The sequence below is a fragment of the Ambystoma mexicanum genome, chromosome 13 (assembly GCF_040938575.1).
Source record: "Ambystoma mexicanum isolate Mex_15411 chromosome 13, UKY_AmexF1_1, whole genome shotgun sequence".
Lineage (NCBI taxonomy): Eukaryota > Metazoa > Chordata > Amphibia > Caudata > Ambystomatidae > Ambystoma > Ambystoma mexicanum.
In genome coordinates this window covers 123,418,968-123,441,376 of record NC_090938.1, presented here as the reverse complement: position 1 = coordinate 123,441,376, position 22,409 = coordinate 123,418,968, and positions in this window count along the sequence as shown.

The following is a 22,409-nucleotide window of genomic DNA, read 5'->3' as shown; positions in this document are numbered from 1 at the left end:
AGTACCTTGGACCTCACCAAGGGATACTGGCAGATACCACTACGGGAATCTGACAAAGAAAAAAACGCATTTTCTACACCCCAGGGGCTCTTTCAATATAAAGTGCTACCATTCGGGTTGCATGGGGCTCCAGCCACCTTTCAGAGGCTGATGGACGTCCTCCTACAGCCCCACGACCAATACGCTGCAGCCTACCTGGATGACATCGTGATATACAGCGCATCATGGAATGACCATCTAACCCATCTACGCAAGGTGGTCGGCACCCTGACCCAGGCCGGACTCCACATCAACCCAGTGAAATCGGTACTAGGGATCCAGGAAACCAAGTACCTCGGACATATAGTCGGTGGCGGCGTGATTCGGCCACATGTGTCCAAAATCGAGGCTATTCAGGGGATCCCAGTACCAACTAACAGAAAACAAATTAGGGCCTTTTTGGGGTTTATAGGGTACTATAGGCGCTTTATTCCCGGTTTTTCTTCCCTGGCTGCGCTGCTGACCGAGGCGTTGAAAATCGGGGGTTCCCCAGACCTGTCAACCAATCACGCCGCCATATTGGCCGTTGAGGGGCTGAAGCACAGTATATCATCCCACCCGGTGTTGGTATGCCCAGACTTCCGGAAGCATTTTTTTCTGCAGACGGATGCCTCTGGCATGGGGTTGGGGGCGGTCCTGACGCAGGAGGTAGACGGGTTCCTGCGACCGATCTGTTTTGTCAGTCGGAAGCTCCTTCCGCATGAGTTGGCGTATTCCACTATCGAAAAGGAATGTCTCGCCATTAAATGGGCGGTGGATTCATTGCGATACTACCTACTGGGGAGGAAGTTTACGTTGTATACCGACCATGCACCCCTGCAGTGGTTGGCGAGACACAAGGACTCCAACCAACGTGTTCTACGGTGGTTCCTGTCCCTCCAACCCTTCGACTTCGTTACCTTGCATAGACCCGCCAGCTTTCAGCTGGTAGCGGATTACTTGTCCAGGAGTTCGATCCGGCCCGACCGGCCTGGATCTGTGGTGGGGGTATGTGAGGATGTGAGGGTGGATGGTGGGGGAAAGCGGGACGCACGGCCAAAGGAGCCCGCTGTGCCGCGGGCGTGTGCGGCGCCGAACGCGGGCGCCGGGAAGGCGTCCCTGTTAAAGGGAGAGCCTTGTCGGCGTCCCGCGACGGTGCCGGCGTTGCGGCCGCGGCGCCGCGGGTGCTCACAGCCGCAGCGCCGCGTGTGCCCACGAGGACCGGGTTCACTGGCGCTGCGGCTGGGAGACCCGCGAGCGCAGCATACCTCGGCGACCTCCGGCGGCGAGCGGCGGCGAGGCTCGGGAACTGGAGAGCCCGACTCGTGCCGACCGCTCGGCGTCGGAGGTACGCCAGACAGCTGGGCAAGGACCCATCAGGGGCAACCCACCAGAACCCCCTCCTTACCTCATGTGGGGCAGACCCAGAACGGTGGCTTGGGGCCTCAAGCAGGACGGGCCTCCGGGAGACAGGTCTCGAGGGAGACACATTGTTGGGGGGGCGGGGCCAATGAAGGGGGTGTGGCTGACAGCAGGGAGGGGAAGCTAGAACCAGGCAGCCAGTATAAAGGAGGAGGTGGGGAGGAGACAGCACTATTCATAGAGGGTGGGTGCCTAGGGTCCCCACCAATCAGACAGTGGGGGAGGGAAGTTGTCCCCGATTGGCCCTTTTTCCCTCCAAACCCCAGGTATAAAAGGGACTGGCCTAATGGCGTTGTTGTTGCTTTTTGCAGGGAGAAGGAGAGGAGAGTGAGAGCAACTGGTCGGCCTATCCGGGTCCGTGAGAGTAGGAGACATTCAAAGAGAAGAGGAACTCCTGGTGCCTTTTACTCACAGTGAAGTAACTGTGGGGTCAAACCTGGAGTTCAACTACCTTGGTTAAGACACTATGTAATAAAGCCTACAAAACTCCACTTCGCCTACTGTCCTGATTTCTACAAGTGGCGTAGTCGGCAGGATAAGGAGAATGCGATGGAGAAAATAATACAGACACTGTCAGAAGGGCAACAACAATTACAACAGCTCTTCCAACTTCAGGCCCAGCAGGCGGCCGCGGATCGCCAAGCCTTTCAACAGGCCATACAATTGCAAGGAACCCTGCAGTCCGCTTCTCAAGACCAACACCAAGAGACGATAAAACACCTGACGGATGCTGTTACCGACACCCGAAACCAGCCCATGGTCCCTTCCGCAGTGTTGCAAAAATTCAAGGAAGGTGAAGACCCGGCTTTCTTTTTCACCACATTTGAGAGAATCGCCCGAAACGCTCAGTGGCCAGTGGACCGCTGGGGCCAGTATGTTGCTCCCCTTTTGTCTGGCATCATGCAAGGTGCCTACCAGGCCGTTAACCCAAACGGAACTACGCCTTACGCTGAAATCAAAAAGGCAGTATTGGACCGGTTGGGACTTGACGAAGAGGCCTACAGAATGAGGCTGCGCGACACTAAACTCAAACCGGGGGAGAACCCCCGACAACTCTTCTACCGAGTTAAGGACCTCACCGAGAAATGGTTACAAGTACCGGGAACAGGCATCCAAGATGTCTTAGATAAAGTCACCCTCGAGCAGTTCATTGAGGCCCTACCCCCTGCGATGCAAAGATGGGTACGACAACATCACAGACCCACCTTATCTGAGGCGGTGGACATCGCGTCGGCCTACCAAAAGGCAGGGGGAACTGGTAAACCCTTCAGAGTCGGATCTCCCATTCGCAATCCAATGCCACCATTGGAACCCCTCCCAACCAAGAGCCTGCGAGGAGGGTTTCCCAAGTGGAGAGCAACGGAAGGAGGCCCTTCTGGATCCGAGGAGAAGAGGAGCGGTCCCGACCCGCGATCCGCCCAGTTGTCCACGGGATACCGACAACCGCAATGTTATGACTGTGGCGAGTGGGGCCATATCGCCCGGTTTTGTCCCCGGAAGAGAGGCACCAAGCCGATGGAGATCGGGTTCATGATGACCGAGCAAGGACCAAGATGCCAAGGTCTCTACGAGATGGACGTCCGGGTAGACGAGAACCAAGCCAGGGCCCTACTCGACAGTGGAAGTCGACAGACGGCGGTACTACCAACCGTAAGTGATTCTCCTTACCTCGCCAATGTTAGTATCCCGATCCGGTGTATACATGGGGATGTAAGGACCTACCCCATGAAATCCATAACAGTAGAGGTGGGCCCTAACATTGCAGAGATGAGAGCTGCCGTCCTCCCCTCCTTACCCGCCCCAGTGGTGATTGGGACCGATCTACCCCACTTCCACCAGACTATCAAAGCCCTAGACCAGGGATGGTGGGACGAAGCACCCTTTGCCAGGGAGCCCATCCCCCGAACACCCAGGGACGAGAGAGACCCACTAGGAAAAGAAGGGAAGCTCGCCTTGCTCAGTGCGCATCCATTTATGCCACCCAACGGATAGCCTGGAACCTGGAGGACCATGAGGATTCCATCCGGGGAGAAACCCTGACGGACCCTACCTTAACATTGGCCCGCGAAAGGGCCATCACGAATGGGGACCCAGACCTGGCCAAGGGAGCCGGTTTTATATCTAGACAGGGCCTACTCTATCGGGTTTACCAAGAAGAGGGAGGTGCACGGAGGGAACAACTACTCCTACCCAAAAAACACAGGGGCATTGTCCTACAGTTGGCACATAATCACCCTTGTGGCGGCCACATGGCCTCCCTAAAGACACAGCAAAACATTCTAAAACGCTTCTATTGGCCGGGGGTCTATGGAGAGGTGGCGAAATTCTGTAAGGAATGCAAAGTCTGCCAGTTGACAAGTGGGGAAAAGCCAGCCAAAGCGCCTCTGCAGCGGATGCCCTTGATCACCATACCCTTTCAAAGGATAGGTATAGATCTGGTAGGCCCGCTCGAGCCAGTCAGTCGTGGATATCGATACCTGCTGGTCGTGGTGGACTATGCCACCCGGTACCCCGAGGCCTTCCCCCTAAAGGGGACGTCGGCTAACCAAATATGTGACCAGCTCATCCCCTACTTCGCACGGGTAGGCCTACCTATCGAAATCCTCACCGATCAGGGTACCAACTTCATGTCAGCTGTCATGCGACAAGTCTGTGAAAGACTACAGATCAGACGTCTACGTACCTCAGTCTACCACCCCCAAACGGATGGGTTGGTGGAAAGGTACAACCAAACAATAAAGAAAATGATGAAGAGGGTAAAAGACCCGGAGGGGAAGGACTGGGATAGAGTCATACCCCTGATCCTTATGGTATTAAGGGACACCCCCAGTCCTCGACAGGATTCTCCCCATTCGAGCTACTGTTTGGAAGACAGCCCAGAATGATCCTAGACCTGGTTAAGGAGGATTGGGAGAATATTAAGGAAACATCCCTCACCGAGTACGCTGAGGACCTTAAGAACCATCTATCTACTTTAAGGGGACTAGCGGAAACCCATCTAAACATAGCCCAAGACCGACAGGAGAAGACATACAACAAGGGCTGTCTCCTAAGAAAGCTAGAACCAGGGGATAAGGTACTGGTGTTACTACCAACCAGTACGAACAAAATGTTGGCTCGGTGGAGAGGCCCTTATGTGGTGAAAGACGTGGTAGGACCAGTAAATTACCGGATATACCAACCTGACCGAAGCCCATCATATAAGGTTTACCATATAAACCTACTAAAGAAATGGGCCGAGCCTGCCCCGGTCGATATTCTGGCCACCCAGGATACGGGGTCGTTACACGCGACCGGCCAATTGGATGCGGTGCAGTGGGGTGAAACACTCACTGAACACATGAAGAACGAGATCCTGGAGACGCTCAAACCACACCGCAACACCTTCTCCCAATTACCTGGAAGGACCGACCTAATGGAGCATCGTATCGAAACCCTAAACGGAAAGATAGTTCGGCTGAGACCTTACAGGATCCCAGAGGCCCGAAGGTTGATCATTAAGAAAGAGATCGAAGAAATGATTAGGTTGGATATCATTGAACCCTCAACCAGTGCGTGGTGTTCTCCGATCGTGCTCGTACCCAAGCCAGACAGGGCTGTACGATTTTGTATGGACTTTAGGCAACTCAACCTGATATCCCAATACGAAGCCTATCCCATGGCCAGGATGGATGAACTGCTGGAAAGGCTGGGTGCTGCCCGTTATCTCAGTACCTTGGACCTCACCAAGGGATACTGGCAGATACCACTACGGGAATCTGACAAAGAAAAAAACGCATTTTCTACACCCCAGGGGCTCTTTCAATATAAAGTGCTACCATTCGGGTAGCATGGGGCTCCAGCCACCTTTCAGAGGCTGATGGACGTCCTCCTACAGCCCCACGACCAATACGCTGCAGCCTACCTGGACGACATCGTGATATACAGCGCATCATGGAATGACCATCTAACCCATCTACGCAAGGTGGTCGGCACCCTGACCCAGGCCGGACTCCACATCAACCCAGTGATAATCGGTACTAGGGACCCAGGAAACCAAGTACCTCGGACATATAGTCGGTGGCGGCGTGATTCGGCCACAGGTGTCCAAAATCGAGGCTATTCAGGGGATCCCAGTACCAACTAACAGAAAACAAATTAGGGCCTTCTTGGGGTTTATAGGGTACTATAGGCGCTTTATTCCCGGTTTTTCTTCCCTGGCTGCGCCGCTGACCGAGGCGTTGAAAATCGGGGGTTCCCCAGACCTGTCAACCAATCACGCCGCCATATAGGCCGTTGAGGGGCTGAAGCACAATATATCATCCCACCCGGTGTTGGTATGCCCAGACTTCCGGAAGCATTTTTTTCTGCAGACGGATGCCTCTGGCATGGGGTTGGGGGCGGTCCTGACGCAGGAGGTAGACGGGTTCCTGCGACCGATCTGTTTTGTCAGTCGGAAGCTCCTTCCGCATGAGTTGGCGTATTCCACTATCGAAAAGGAATGTCTCGCCATTAAATGGGCGGTGGATTCATTGCGATACTACCTACTGGGGAGGAAGTTTACGTTGTATACCGACCATGCACCCCTGCAGTGGTTGGCGAGACACAAGGACTCCAACCAACGTGTTCTACGGTGGTTCCTGTCCCTCCAACCCTTCGACTTCGTTACCTTGCATAGACCCGCCAGCTTTCAGCTGGTAGCGGATTACTTGTCCAGGAGTTCGATCCGGCCCGACCGGCCTGGATCTGTGGTGGGGGTATGTGAGGATGTGAGGGTGGATGGTGGGGGAAAGCGGGACGCACGGCCAAAGGAGCCCGCTGTGCCGCGGGCGTGTGCGGCGCCGAACGCGGGCGCCGGGAAGGCGTCCCTGTTAAAGGGAGAGCCTTGTCGGCGTCCCGCGACGGTGCTGCGTTGCGGCCGCGGCGCCGCGGGTGCTCACAGCCGCAGCGCCGCGTGTGCCCACGAGGACCGGGTTCACTGGCGCTGCGGCTGGGAGACCCGCGAGCGCAGCATACCTCGGCGACCTCCGGCGGCGAGCGGCGGCGAGGCTCGGGAACTGGAGAGCCCGACTTGTGCCGACCGCTCGGCGTCGGAGGTACGCCAGACAGCTGGGCAAGGACCCATCAGGGGCAACCCACCAGAACCCCCTCCTTACCTCATGTGGGGCAGACCCAGAACGGTGGCTTGGGGCCTCAAGCAGGACGGGCCTCCGGGAGACAGGTCTCGAGGGAGACACATTGTTGGGGGGGCGGGGCCAATGAAGGGGGTGTGGCTGACAGCAGGGAGGGGAAGCTAGAACCAGGCAGCCAGTATAAAGGAGGAGGTGGGGAGGAGGCAGCACTATTCATAGAGGGTGGGTGCCTAGGGTCCCCACCAATCAGACAGTGGGGGAGGGAAGTTGTCCCCGATTGGCCCTTTTTACCTCCAAACCCCAGGTATAAAAGGGACTGGCCTAATGGCGTTTTTGTTACTTTTTGCAGGGAGAAGGAGAGGAGAGTGAGAGCAACTGGTCGGCCTATCCGGGTCCTTGAGAGTAGGAGACATTCAAAGAGAAGAGGAACTCCTGGTGCCTTTTACTCACAGTGAAGTAACTGTGGGGTCAAACCTGGAGTTCAACTACCTTGGTTAAGACACTGTGTAATAAGCCTACAAAACTCCACTTCGCCTACTGTCCTGATTTCTACAACAACAAAACAAAACTTCCCTCCAATAATCTTCACACCGGGCGATTACCTTTCACCCTTGGATCCCCTCACCAGGGCTCTGATCCTTCTCTTAACTTTGGCCTCCCTCAGTCTGGCTCAGACCAACCACTCACTGTGGACATCTCTCAGTCGGGTTCACACTTGTCGTGACAATGTTCACGGGGTATTCCTCTTCAGTTTAATTTGCAGGCATCCTTTAGTTGGGTTCACGTTTGCCTCATTTACACAGTTCACTTGGCTTAGCTTCCTCTTGGCATCCTCTTGGCATCCCTCAGTCGGGTTCACATTTGCCTCTACAACGTGTCAAAGAGGTTTGGTTTGACCCTCGTATGACCACTTTACACCTCACGCAGGCCTCTTGGTACTTGTAATTTCTATAACAATCGAAGACTTTCGACTATGCACAGGATTTAGCATAACCCGCTTCAGGACCACTTTGATTCCCTTATTCAACACATTCTCCTTGTTCAGGAGTGAGGCACCGGTTAGAGTCCTTCAAATGAGCGCCCACGTGACGCCGGACGACTAACTCTGATGCCGCTTTTACTCACAAAAGACCTTTGTACATTAGTCTTCTTTCTCATACCATATTGCTCTTCGTGACCTTTGTGACCTTGAGCCCAACACAGTCCGGTCTATTATCAGTGCTTTCCAACTCACCGGCTGTGCCAAATTCTGTTGGCGTCTCTTGCCTCTGTGGTCAAGGACGGTCCCACAACAGCAACCGCTTCTCCCCTCCTTGGTTATCAGTGCAGGAGGGTCCCATGTACCGCTGACATCCTTCACACCATTCACTAGCTGCGATTCATCGTCTTACATTTTCCTTCTCTGAGGCTCTGCGGGTCTGAGTTAAAAAGGGCAAGGGCAACTCCCTCCTTGTCGTCCTTAAAGGTCTTGCCGCCTTTGTCCACCATTTGAAATTCCGCACTGGAATAGCTGCTCCCTCGTGTGTTTGGCCTTGCTCAGAGTGTGCCTTCATGCTCTGCCTTCTATCCCTATGGGAAAGTCAAAGGGAAGTCGGTTATGTATAGTTATCGGTAATTGCCTGACTCTGCCTGACCCTTGTGTTGGGACATGTTAGGTATACGGATCTGGTGTTAGTCCGTTGTCTTTCATGGTAATCTGTCTGTGTGAAAGTGTTTTTGCCAAGAAAGATGGGGTGTTGAGTTTCTAGATATCCTACTAGGTAGGATGGGTAAAAGGTGTCATAAGGAAGGGGATACCGCGTTTCACCCTTCAGTGTCCCACTTCCACTCCCCAAAGACCCCCCATCCAGGTGATCCTCCTGCAATGACCCACACTAGGAACTGGATCCAATCGCGTTTGCCGTGTCCTGGCCACCTGGATGCCATATCCCTGAGGACTAATTGGTGAGACACCTTGAGGTTTCTTACATACCCTTCCTCCATGTGATGTAACCACAACTGTTTCACTGGGGAACCGAGAAAGAAAATCTACATTCCCCTTCTCTTTACCTTTTCGGTGTTCCACAATGAAACAGTAGGGTTATAGGTCTAGGAACCATTGCATGACACGAGGGTTGGAATCATTCTGTTGGCTAATCCAAACTAGGAGAGAATGGTCCATGATGAGTGTGAACTTCCTTCCTAAGAGGTAGTATCTGAGGTGGATAATGGCCCACTTGATGGCCAGGACCTCTAATTCCAGCACAGAGTAATTTTTTTCACGTGCGAAATGTTTGCAACTAGTAAATCGGATGGGATGGTCTAGTCCATCACAAACTTGTGATAGGACTGCTCCTGACCCTGTAAGGGAGGCGTCCGTTTGCAATATGAAATCTTTAGAGAAATCTACTACCTTTAGGATCGGGTTCTGGCACAGGGTTTGCTTTAAGGTGGTATAACATATATCATCCTCGTCACTCCAATGGAGTTTCTGCGGTTCGGCATTCTTGAGTTTATCTGTCTGCCTAGCTGTTTTGTCTGAAAAGTTTGGGATAAACCTACGGTAATATCCTATTAAGCCTAGAAAGGCTCTGAGATCCCTTTTAGTTTTAGATGTAGGTGGATCTAGGACGGCTTTCACTTTCTCATGTTGGGGCTGTACATTCCCTAAAAAGAAGTCGAGGTATTTCACGGTTGATTGGGCCAGTCTGCATTTGGATGGATTAACAGTTAGGCCAGCCTCTCTGAGGACTTTCATTATAGTATAAAGATGGAAAAGATGATCCTCCCAGGATTTACTATAAATGACGATATCGTCAATATAAGATGATCATCCCAAGTTTTACTATAAATGACGATATTGTCAGTATAAGTGCCACAGAAATTGGAATAGGGTTCCAGTATTTTATCCATGAGATATTGAAAAGTGGGTGGCATGCTGTGTAAGCAGAAAGGGGGGACTTTGAATTGAAACAGTGCTAGGGGCGTTGAAAAAGCTGTTTTTTTCATTATCACGCCCATATACTGGGACTTTCCAGTACCCTTTTGTTAGATCTAGGATGGATAGAAAGGTAGCGGTTCTGAGTTTATAAATGAGGTCATCGATGCGTGGCATGGGATAGGCATTGAAGTCAGCAATTGCATTAACTTGACGGAAATGTATGCAAAAGCCCCAGGAATGGCCAGGTTTAGTGACCAATAAGCTAGGGGAGGACCATGTGCTCAAAGAAGGCTTGATATTTGCTTTCAACATTTTATTTACTTTCTCAACTACTATCTGTTTACGGGCTTCCGGGAGTCTATACCGTTTTAGATGAACCACTTTTCCCTTTGATGTTCTAATATAGTGTTATGTGCTTTTTATTCTTCCTGGTTTTTCTGAAAACACATCTGGAAGCGATGTAACTACATCTTTTAGATCTTGTTGTTGTTGAATAGATAGCTCTGGAGGAATTCATTCGAAGCTGTCTATTTCTTCTGGAACCAGACAGGATAGTACTTTGGCATGGGTGGCTGATGGGTTCTCTTTCCACTCTTTTAAGAGGTTTACGAGATACAAATGGACCTTTTGTTTTCTGTCCGGTTAGGCCACTTTATAAGTACAGGGTCCCGTGTGTTCTAATATTTCATAGGTCCCATGCCACTTAGAGACAAGTTTGTTTTCTGAGGTGGGTAAGAGGACCAGTACTTTCTGTCCTATGGAGAATTATATTAAGCTCACCTTTTTGTCATAAGTGGATTTTTGTTGGCTCTGGGCCTTTTTCATATGGGTGCAGCCCAGATCACGAACAAGTCTCATATGCTCTCGCATTCTAGTAGTGGTTTGTGAGATGGGAACAGGTGCTTCTTGTCGTTCTTCTCAGGTTTCCCAGAGCATTTCCAGGTCATCACTAGGCTCTCTGCCATAAAGCAGTTCAAAACGAGAGAATCCTTTAGAGGCCTAAGGGGTTTTCCTTACTGCAAATAGTGTCCAAGGGATCATTCGGTCCCAGTCTTTCCCGTCCTCATCTACCAGTTTTCGTAGGATTAATTTCAGAGTCTTATTGAATCTTTCTACCAAGCCATCGGTTTGGAGATGATACACAGAAGTTCATAAGGTGGTAATATGGAGTAGCTCTCTGACTTCTGCCAGAAGTTTGCTCATAAAATTTTAACCTTGATCTGTTAGTATTTCCTTGGGGAAGCCGACCCTGGAAAAATACGGTAGGAGGTGTCTGAGGATTTGCTGTATGGTATTATTTCGCATTGGGAATGCTTTGGGGTATCTAGTTGCATAGACAACAATCACAAGGACATATTTGTTCCCTAGTCTGTATGTTTCTAGCAGTCCAATAATGTCCATCCCGATTCTTGAAAAAGAAATTCTATGATTGGTAAAGGATACAGAGGGGCAGGTAATGGGATGTGTGTGCTGGTTTTCTGACATATTCACACACGTGTGAATAAAGGTCTTTATATCAGTATGGATGCCTGGCCAGTAAATCTTCCCATTGATATGTGCCTGGATTTTGGATTGTCCTAAGTGCCCCCTGGTAAAATGGGAATGTGTAATCTCCAGTACAACCTTTTGGTGGGTTTTAGGGATTACTAACTGCGTCTTTACTAAGCCTTCTGTAGGTGTTTCTCTTCTACATAGCAACCCCTGCTTTAAGAAGAATAAGTGACTCTCCTTCCCTATACCCTCTCCTTCCAGAATAGCTTGTAGGAAAGCATCAGCGAGAGCTGGATCATTTCGCTGGGCGAAGGCTAGGTCGGCATAGATGGTAGGATCTTCTCCCTTCCTTTCTTTGATGTTAAAAGGTTTATCAGCTTCCCCAAAGCCTAATGTACCTCTTTCTGTTTCGTCTGGTTCACTTTCTTTAAACTGAGGAAATAGAGCCCTTTCCAGCAATTTGATCCCTACAATGTACTTAAAATCTATTCAGAACTTCAATGCTATGCCAGATTTTGGGGCCAATCTTATGTAACATCCCAGAGGGGGTATCAAAACCAAGTCTGAAGGAATCCATCCTCTTTTCCCAAAGGGGATAACCACTTCCCTACTGCTACAGCTATCGAAATCTATTGATTCTTTCATGGCAACAGTGGGGCTAGAGGCTGTATAACTACGTTTTTGAAAATGTAGGGTTCCCCAATTAATTTCAATTGAGTTACATCCCACGTCTGACACCATATGTAAGGAAGGCATGGTATCAGAGTAAGACAGACACAATTGATCACAGTTCAAGGGTGTTTATTAAACTGTAAAATGGATGTGATAAACACCTAATGTAAACCTAAATCTAAGATGGGAGAAAGCTATGACCATCAAATAGTAATAATACAGTCCTAGTGCAGTCTAGTCAAATAAAAAGGGCCTATACTAAAAATAAATATTGCTAATCCTTACTGCTATGCTACAAAATAGTGTGGGATAATGTTCACAAGAAAAGAAAGAAGTGTTCACAAAATGATAAGTCAGGATGTTATGGCTGGGGTCTCCCTTCCCCACGTTTTTAGCACGGTACAAGGCAGGATTCTTGAGCACAGCACACTCCTGGGATTCTCTGGCACGAGGTTACAGTTCCTTTTCTCAATATCAGGGCCTTCTGTGCCCAAGTCTCTTTCGTGCAAAGTCTCTTGCTTCAGGGGGCCTGATGTGACATAAACAACAACAAAAAAGTTCCTTCTGGTAATCACGCCGGTTGATTACCCTTCACCCTTGAATCCCCCTCAGCCGGGCTCTGATCTCTCTCTCAACGTTAGCCTCCCCCAGTCGGGTTCAGACCAACCACTCACTGTGGACATCTCTCAGTCGGGTTTGCACTTGTCATCATAATGTTCACGGGTATTACTGTTCAGCTTAATTCACAGGCATCCCTCAGTCAGGTTCACATTTGCCTCATTTACACAGTTCACTTTGCTTAGCTTCCTCTGGGCATCCCTCAGTCTGGTTCACATTTGCCTCCACAATGTGTCAAAGACTTTCGAATGTATAAGGGGTTTGGCTTGACCCTCGTATGACCGCTTTGACATCTCATGCCGGCCTCCCCTAAGGCCTCTTGGTAATTGTAGTTTTTTATAACAACCAAAGACTTCGACTATGCACACCAACAAAGGAAGAGGAAGGATAAAAATGAGACATGGTATTCCCTTTATTCTCAGGATAGCCAATCTAACCCTCCCCCAACCTTTATGAGTCATTATAAATGTGTTCACTTCTCTCCTCCTTTAAAATGCATGACAGTACTGAGACGAGGAGGAGACAACACCCGGTGCGCTCTACCGGTCAAGTGAATGAAACGAAGCTCATTACTTATATTGAATACCAAACTAAATTAAACTAGCAAAAGTAACTTTCGCATTGAATCCTGAACAGAACGAAATGAATACCAGTAACGTAACATATGGCACAAAGTGAAACATGTTACTCATATTGAATACCAAACTAAGTTAAACTAATGAAAGTAAGTTCATGTATTGAATGAAACTGACAATGTTACTTAAATGAAAGGAACAGCATTATTGCTATTGAATCACAGAGCTTAACGAAATAAGTGAAAGTGACATATCGTACTGCATGAAATGAACCAAGATGATTCCATTGATCATTTCATTGAATAAAAGTAGTGAAAGAAACTTACGTTGAATATCCAATTGAATGAGTGGAGTAAAAGCCACCTTTTTCAAGAGCAAAGTCATATTGAATAACATAAAAATAAATCTGATAAGCAGATTAACTATTTCTTTGAATATAAGGATATAAACTGAACACCACAGATGAAAAACAAATTGAAAGTTAACGAGGAAACTTAACTGAAGGCTTTAAGAAACCAAGGTGACAAAGTTGTGAAGCTGTGCTTTAGGAAACTGTTTGGTGAATCACATCTCGAACTCTGAAAGAAGCCTTGGATCTCCTGGTTGTGTGACCTGTAATGGGTGGACTGTGTGGTCTAAAACTGTGCCAAGACCGGAGAGCCACTAATTGTGAACCAAAGGGTGATGGCCAAGCAAATGCCCAGTTCCCGGTTGCGTGACCTGTGATGGGTGGACCGTGTTGATTGAAATTGCGCCTAGCCCAGAGAACTTCTTTATGTTAAAAAGGAAGCCTACTGTTGTGAAATTAAGAAAGCCAATGGAGATAAACATCAGACTTGGGGAAGGGACCCTGAGGTATTCAGGTTTATCTAAAAGACAAAAGCTTCAAGGATACTTTCTTTTCATATGACCATTGAGCTTGGGGAAGGGAACCCTGAGTATTGGTGTCCTGGAACTGAATTCCCCTGAAATTTTGTTGAACTTGGGGAAGGGCATCTTAACCTTTATAAACTGGATTTCATCTGATGCTAACAGGAGGAGAAAGTGAACTTTGTAGTGAACCTATTGAAATTTGGGTGAGAAAGCTGACGCATAACCCAGATCTGGAAGTAGCTCAGACCTTTATATTTAGAACACTATTTTGAGCTATAGTTGATATACCTACACATTGTTTGGTGTTAGTTGTGAGGGCAAGTATAGGATTTGGACACAGAAAGATGTTTATGTTGAATTTACAGACATAGAGGATTCTTAGTTTCTTTAAGTAGGGAAATCCCACCTTAGTATAGGGCAAGTTATGCCTTAATCCATCCTGACATTTTCTTTAATAAAAGATTGATCAACTGTGAATCTGTTGTCTGTGTCTCCTTCCATCTCACAAAGGGTGTCAGGAATGGGATGCAGGTCAACTGATACAAGTTGGGGATCCCACAAGATTGAGAAACAACATCCCTTAAGGGTTAAACCCCTGATTGGAAGACCCAGAGAGGGGGCAACCAACCTCATCCTCTTGACTAATAGGTCAATTTCCCACGAGAAAGAAAGCAATCAACCTAGCGAATGCTCAAATTATAAGATGGGGATTACCTTTCATCCTTGAACCCCACAGGCTATTCTCGCCCTAAGGAAATTCGTAGAGGGGAACAGTTACCAGCTTTATTGTCCCCAAAGTTATTGGGTGCAGGCAAGAGACAAAGGGATAATTTCTTTGGAGTTACAGATGAACTTCCCTGAGAATATTTCCATCTATGTTGAATCCAACAGGCAAAGAGATTGGAAGAATGTACCCCTTCTCTGCTGTGGGAATGAAGTAAAATTTGCTCTATTGAATTTTTCCTCAATCCCAATAAAAATCAAAAGGCGTAAGTTCACGGGAAGACTGATATATGACATTGGGCCTCATTACGACCCTGGCGTTAAGGGTTTAATGGCACCGTAAAAGGTGTTGGCGCCGTTAAACCCTTAACGCCTGATTACGAGTTCCCTTTGCGGGACCCGACCTTAACGGCTGGTTTTTCCAGCCGTTAAAGTAGGGACCCGCAAAGGGACTTTGGTGCTAATAACGGTACCGCAATTTGCGGTACCGTTATTAGCGCCTTCCCCATTCCCATTGAGCCCTATGGGGCAAAAATGGGAATGGGGAAGGGCCATGGAGGCATGGGGAATGACCGCCCCACCAACCTCGGAATGGGGTGGTAATCCCCCATTCCGCCATGGCGGACACCGGCATGGACCATGGTGCTAATAGCACCATGGTCCTCCGCCTGGGTCATAATGAGGCCCATTCTCTGGGAACTTCCCTTTAACAAACTCCGTGAGAGTAAGGAAGAAGAACATGGGAATCTGTATGAAGAGTGGGGAACCCTGGAACCTTTTTTTATTCCTCGGGGAGGAAAGTCAATAAAATGAACAACTTGCACGCAAATCAGAAAACCATACGAGACAGCACGACATGTCAATCTCTAGTAAAGCAGAGAAGGACGAAATCAATCCCTGGGTTGCCTTTTATCTCCCTCGAAGAGTCAGAAACACCCAGTCAAGAGTGCAGTTTGCTTTGTGGGGATTGGGACCACATTATGAAGTTATGTCCCATAAACTTAGATCGGAAATTGATGGAGACACAAGAGAAAGGGATAAAAGAACCCTTCACACTGCTGAGACCACCTTGTAAGTCTCCAGACTAAGGGATATCCCTCTATAATCTCCCAGAAGGAGAACCACCTGCTGACGAGTCAGATATAGGACTATATATAGGACTGAATACCAAGTCACCAAGTCTTCTCCGAAGGCTTGGAAGACAGTGACTTGGTAGAGGAACAGGAACTGAAGTTAAAAGATCCCGAAAAGATAGAAACCACATCCATATTAATATCTACTTATGAGTTCCAGATCCTAGAGAACCAGATGCAGATGTCATAAATACCAACATTCTGTATACCCATTCCAGGGAAGTACCATTTTCCTGGGAAACCAAAGAGGGACACATGCTCCTACTTCAGACTGTCCATGCTATTCATGTAGGAAAGTTAATCATGCCACACGAAATAGCACTCTAAACAAGCTTGATCTTACTATTGATTAAGAAAAGGATAACCTTACTTGGGATAGAAATTGGATGGAAGATAAGAGACCAGAATAGTTGTTCTTATGTACAGCAGATAAGAATTCTTATCAAATCCCTGTCATTCCAGGAGGGAAGACCCTTTGGGCTCAATTAGACAGTGGGAGTAAGAGTTGTGCATTACAAGCAGAGTTGCTTCCCCTGAAATGGAGGGAAAAGAGTAAAGCGAAAGTCGTCTCTGTACACGGCCATGTTGAAATGTATCCCTAAGTTGAAATACCCATCTACCTTCTGGGTGAAGCTAAAGGGTATATTCAGCCTTGCAGCAGCAATTGGCGCCCTTAGGTTTATGTGGATGGATTGCCAAGAATGTCAAAAGTTACAATACTGGTAGGCAACTTACAAATTCAAACTACAGTTCACCCTCAGACTGACCAGGGTCTGAAACAAGTAAATGAAAAGAAGATTAATGTAGTGTTTGAATTTGTGCCTTTATTCGAAAATGAACAAATTAAATCAAATTAGTAATCTGTGCTTAGTTGTATTTTGTTGTAAGGTTACTTTAACCTGTACTTTTCCTCCTTGTTGCATATTCTTCATTTGCAAAACAGTCACTGAATTCGTATTTATATTCAGTTGGTTTGTAAATAATGTTTTTGGGCTTTGGTTAGGTTATTTTCTTCCAAGGTTTGTAGTGTTATTCAGTATCCTTGTATTTACGAAATAGTCACTAGATATGTCATTGGTTGGCTTGGTTAAGTTAGAGGCACCTTGACACCTGTTTCCCCGTCTGAGTTTTTGGCGGTTCTTCAGGAGGTTCCTGTGTTTCGATTTTTGTAATTCCTTAGTTTAGCATGAGTTTTTGTTACTCTCACTTTAGCACGAGGGATGTTTTTGCATCCGTATTCTGGAAAGAGACCAAACACTCGCTTTACTCGGACTGCTTTTGGTAATTCAAATGAGTGTGCTAATGGTAGAATGCATGTATCACATAATGGCATTTTGTAAACATTTGAAACATGAAAATGTTGTTTAGATAGACGCTTTTGTCCCCATTTTTATATTTGATAGTTTGCCTGCATCTGAGATATGTACTTTTATGTTAGTTCATTTCCAAACAACAAGTTACAGTGTTACATCGTCTGAGTTAGTGTGGAATAGCTTAAATCTTGATGAGTCTGTTTCTCTCATTGGGCGCGTTTGTTTGTCATTAATGCAGTTGCCTAGATAGAACGGTATTTTGGTTAGTGTTGCTGTGACCAAGTATTGAATACTGTTAACATTTTAAACACAGTGGTTTCCATTGCAAACGGTCTAATCTTTAACTCGGAAACTGCCTTTGTTGTGGCATTCTACTATTATATTTCTATTTCTTATATGGCTGGCGTCCGGTTTTACCTCTGCTCCATGGTATTTTCGATTTGCGATGTTCAGTCATGTGACTTCAATGTTATATAGCATGGTCACGTATTACGTTCTTTCCTTTCTTTCCAATTATCGAATACGTGGGCGGACCCACGCAGGCGCTTCCCCATCCAAAAGGATGATGTGCACCTACCCCACCAATCTTACAAACAGCCCTCACCATCTCATAACTCCTGCCACTGCCCGGTCTGCTGCACAAAATCTAGCATCACACTGCTCCTCTCCCTGCCTCTCACCCCGACTCCTCCCAGCAAAGCCTTCCCACTCAGTTCAGCCACTCCCAGCGCAGACAAACGAACCCTCTCAACTCTCTCTCCTCAACATGCCTCAGCAAAAAATGTCCCACAGTCTCAGGCACCCCACACACCGCACAGTCCCTCGACTCACGCTTCCCCACTCGAAATAGACTGTCATTCAGCCCCACATGCCCTATCCTCAACCGGTTCAGCATCACGTCCTCCCTCCTCCTCCATTCCAGTTTCCCTGCATCCACCTTCACAGACACTTTCTCAGGAACACCAAACATCCACCTGCCCTTCACCCCACTTTCCCACCTCTCCTCCACTCATCCATAACCCGCTTCACCACCACAGCCTTCACCTCATCCACACTCAAAGGTATCCTCACATCAACCGTTCCTCTCCTCATACCCGCACCCGCCGCCAAATTCACCAACTCATTACCCAAAATGCCACTGTGACTGAGGACCCACGCCAACTCCAGATCCATCCCCCCACGCACACACTGATCAATCTTCCTCCTGATGTCCAAAATCACATCCTTCCTATCACCATCCCCTGCCACAATCGCCTGCAACCCACTCAATGAATCCGAAAACACCACCACCTTCTCAAACCCCAACTCGCACACCCTATCAATCGCCAATGCAATCGCCACCAACTCAGCCGTACAAATTGACACGTCATTCGTCAGTCGCCCCACTTTATACTCCCCAGTGCTTTCCAGATAATACGCCATAGCCACTCTCCCAGACACAGGATCCTTCGAACCATCCGTGAACACCTTACACCCTTCCTTCCCTGCCACATACGCCTGACCCAAAGCCTTGATCTCACCCCGCAAACCCCACTTCTTTGACACCACACTCGCCAACTTCAAACACACCTTTGGAGACCCCATCATCCACATCGGCCATTTCACCAAATCCGTACCCATCACAGCCAACAACTCGCCCAAACCCCACTGTACCCCCTTCTCCCACATGGCAAACCCCAAAGGGCCTCCCTTCCTCCTCCACCGGTCCCTATAATAGTCAAACCTCCAATTATACAGCAAACATTCATGCACCGGATGAGCCACACTCTTTGCACTGCACTTCACCCACCACCTCATATTCAACGCATCCCTCCTCAACCCCAATGGCATCTCCTCCACAAGCACCTGAACCATATTCACTGGAGTGGACCTCATCACACCCGAACACACCCTCATTGCCCTCGCCTCCACCCTATCCAATCGCAGCTTCTGACTCGCCGTGAAACCCACTGCCACCTGACATCCAAAATCCATCACAATCAAAATCAACCCCGTATACAACATTCGTAAACACTTCTGCTGCGCACCCCACTCTTTCCCAGACATCGCCCGCAACAAATTCAACCTACATTTACACTTATCCACCACACCATCCACCTGCAAATTCCAGTTCAACTTCCTATCCAAAATCACCCCCAAGTACCTAAACTCTTCCACGCTCTTCACCCTCACACCTTTCAAAACCAAGACCAACTTCTGCTGCACTCTTCTCCTCGAGAAAACCATACTCACACTTTCATCCACAGACACCGAAAAGCCCCATTTCCCACACCACTCCTCCATTCGCACTATCGCAGCTTGCAGCCGACTCTGCACCAACAACAAACTCCTCCCTCTTACCCATACCACACCATCATCTGCGAAGAAATCCACCTGACACCCGATACCCGCCATAGCCCGAATCAACCCATCCACCATCACATTAAACAACATCGCACTAATCACACTCCCCTGCGGCGTCCCATTCTCCATCTTCCAAACCTCAGACATCACCCCCTTCACTCTCACCTGAAAGGTCCTATCAGCCAAAAACGCCCTAATCCACCGAAACATCGTCCCCTTCACACCCCTCTCCAACAGTCTCACTAACAACCCACTCCTCCACACCATATCATACGCCTTCTCCAAATCCAAAAAGAACGCCCCCACCAGCTCCCCATCACACAACGCCTCCTCCACACCAGTCACCAACCTCACTAACGGATCTGCCACTGACGATTCCTCCTGAACCCACTCTGAAAATCACGCAAACACCCATTCGACTCCAAGTAAAACCCCAATCGCTCAACCACCATCCGTTCCATAACCTTACACAGCACAACAGTCAGCGCAATCGGCCTATACGACTTACACTCCGTAGGGACCTTGCCACCCTTCAAAATCGCCACCACAATCACTCTCTTCCACAACCTCGGCAAAACTCCACTCTTCCAGATCTCATTGAACAGAGCCAACACCTCCAACTTGCATTCCACTGGCAAATTTTGCAAAAATACATACATGACCCCATCCACCCCTGGACTACACCACTTCCCCTTCCGAATCGCCCCATCCAACTTCACCATAGAAAACGGAACCTCATACTGCTCTTCCCAAGGCGCAACATCCACCAACAAATCCCGCATCTCCTCCTCAACCACACGATTACCTAGCCTCACCGCCTCTGGGAAGTTCCCTGAACTGTGCACTCCCGCAAAATACTCCCCCAACAAATTCGCCTTCTCCCCATCCTCACTGACCACCTCCACCCCTTTCAACAACACAGACATACCACCCTGCGGCCTCATTAACCCGGACATCCGCTTAAACTGCTTCCAAACCTCACCCACACCAGAATTACTCCCCAGGGACCCACAATAGCCCCTCCAATATCCACGCTTCCTTTCCCTAATCACCCTCTGCACCACCGCCTTAACCTTCTTATATGCCAACAAATCCTCCAACATTCCCGATCTCACAGCCCTGGCCCTCGCCTTCTTATGCGCTGCCACAGCCCGTGAACATTCCACCGACCACCAAGGAACCTCGACCTTCCCACCCTTCCACTTCACAACATCCGGAATTGCTGCCTCTGGCGCCGTTCTCATTCCCTGCACCAGATTCTCATTCTATTCATCCACCCCCCATCCCTACCCCGAGGAACAATCAATTCCTGACACAATCCCTTATACAAGTCCCAATCAGCCATCCTAAAATTCAACCGACTCCCAAGCATCAGGGACCTGAACCCCACCTCACCCCTCACATTCACCAAAATGCCAGTATGATCGCTCCCCATATCCCCATCCTCACGCACCTCCCAATCACATTCACCTGCAATCGCAGCAGACACCCAGGTGAGATCCAAACACGACAACTTCCCAGTCCTCACATCCAACCGCATGCCCAAACCATCATTCAGCAAAACCAGACACAATTCATCCGCCATTTCCTCCAACAGTTCCCCATTCGCATCCGTCCGATCACTACCCCACAACGTATTGACACTGTTGAAATCACCACACAAAACGCAAGGTCCCACATGTCCCCTTATCACTCCAGACAGCACACCCACCTCCACCACCTCACACGGATTATGATAATTCAACACCAATACTTCTGACCCCCTTACCCGTATCCCCGCCCCGATAGCTTCCACTGCTCCATCTACCACAATCTCCCTTGCAACCAACCCCTTCCGAACTGCCAGAGCCACACTCCCCCTTTTCCCCCCCAGCCTATGCTTACGAAACAACTCAAAACCTGGAATCACAAACCTCAGATCACCCCTTAACCACGTCTCCTGAATACAAACCACATCAACATTCAATTCCCCACACAACACCGCTTTCAACTCCTGCCCATTCCTCAACAAACTCCTCGCGTTACACTGCAAAATCCTCATGCCGACACCCCACTCTGCTTCCGCACTTTAGAAACCATCCTAAACACATCCTGTTCCACCACATCCACAACACAAATTCCCCTGAACCAGCTCCAGCACACTCACTATAAAGCACATAAACTCAGTTTTCGGGACAACCACCATTTCTATGCCTTTCACCTCACCCACCACTTTCTTCTTTCCCACAGCCTCATCCACTGCCGGCTCTCTCCCACTCACCTCACTCACTACCCGTACCGGTTTCACATTTGCCACAGCCTCCGCATAAGACAAACCTTCCGCCGCCCTAACCTGCACCACCTCTCTCGCCACCCTGTGGCTCTCACACCCCCTAAATGCAGTAGAGTGCCCCCCCACACAATTCACACACTTCTCTGGGGTCTCCACCTTGCATTCCTTAATATCGTGATCTCCACCACACCTCCCACAGTGCCTCTCATTCCTGCATACTCTCGCCACATGTCCAAACTGCTGACACTTATAACACCTCAAAGGCAACGCTACATAAACTTTCACACGGAACCTCTGGTAACCCAACTCCACCACCTCCGGACACTCCGCCCTCGCAAAACCTCACTGCCACAGTCATAGACACCACATCCCCATGTGCATCTCTCCTCCCCAACCTCCACGCCTCCACCACCCCCACATCCGCCAGCTGCTACTCCACCTCAGACATATTCACAGACACCGGCACTCCATACAGCGCCCCCTTACACGACACACCACTTTGGTCAAACACTCGCACTGCATGCCTACCAAGACAACGCACCTCCAGAATCTTAGCCTTACTAGCAGCATCCGTCCCCTCCACCAACAACCGGCCTCCAGCCACCACTAGCACCCGAGTGATATCCCCTACGGCCGCCTTCACCCATCCAGCAATCACCATCGGATTCTCCTCCAGAAACGTCTTCACACGACTACCAAGCTTCAACACCACCTTCCACACACTGTCACCCTGCATCTGCTCCACCCCAGACACACCGCTCCCTGAGGCCCCCAGCCCCTCCAAAACACACTTTTCCTGGGTACCCGACCCAGAGTTGCCCCGGTCCAGCCCCCCACATCATCCCTCTGTGGAGACCTGCTGCGATGCCGCCCCTCACATCCCTCCTTCCCCCCTCCACAGATGTAGATTTCACAGTCTGTGTCT